The sequence below is a fragment of the Cicer arietinum genome, chromosome 2, assembly GCF_000331145.2.
Source record: "Cicer arietinum cultivar CDC Frontier isolate Library 1 chromosome 2, Cicar.CDCFrontier_v2.0, whole genome shotgun sequence".
Classification (NCBI taxonomy): Eukaryota; Viridiplantae; Streptophyta; class Magnoliopsida; order Fabales; family Fabaceae; genus Cicer; species Cicer arietinum.
The window spans coordinates 29784321-29785082 of record NC_021161.2 but is presented as its reverse complement, the minus strand read 5'-3'; positions in this window follow the sequence as shown (position 1 = coordinate 29785082).

Sequence of the window (762 nt, the reverse complement as noted above, 5' to 3'; positions counted from 1 at the left end):
ATTTTTATTTATAAGATATGAAAATATAATTTCGACTAATTGATTAATGATAAGCATTTATGTTGTCACAATTTCTCTACTGACTTATTTCCAAATAAATAATGAGTAAAAAGTATAGTTATTATATTATAATAACAACCGGAAAAAAAGTTGTCACCAAAGAATTAGTTAAATTAGTATTTTATTAATATCATCAAAATAAAAATGAGAACAATTATAACACAATAATTATAATTTGTTCATATTTTAATTTTTCATATTTTTTTTTCTTCTGAAAATGAATCGCTAAGAAAGTTGTTGGAGTGTACAATTCATACATAAGACAAATGTTTCGTTTTAATCAATTAGTTAAATTTAGTACTTTTATAAATAAAAAAGAGTAATTATAATGTGCTACTTACAAATGTATTATAAAAATCATGCACTAATAAATGTTTGTCAATAAGAAATTAGTTAAAATAATATTTTTTTTAATATCGTCAACATTATGATTTTTATAATAAAAAGGATAACAAAAATAGTGCACAATCAACATTTTGGTGAAATTCGCTATGTAATGGTGCATTATTTCGGTGTCTCTTTTGGGTTTGTGTAAATGCAAGAATATGATCCTATTTATATTTTATAATGGTGCAATTTTTGGTGTTGTTATTTTTTTTTTTATAACGAAACTTATTTCATCTAGTTAAATGCATGGTGCAAAACATATATTTTTCATTGATTTATTTGGATCCACGATTAGTTGATTTAATTGAAAGAAAA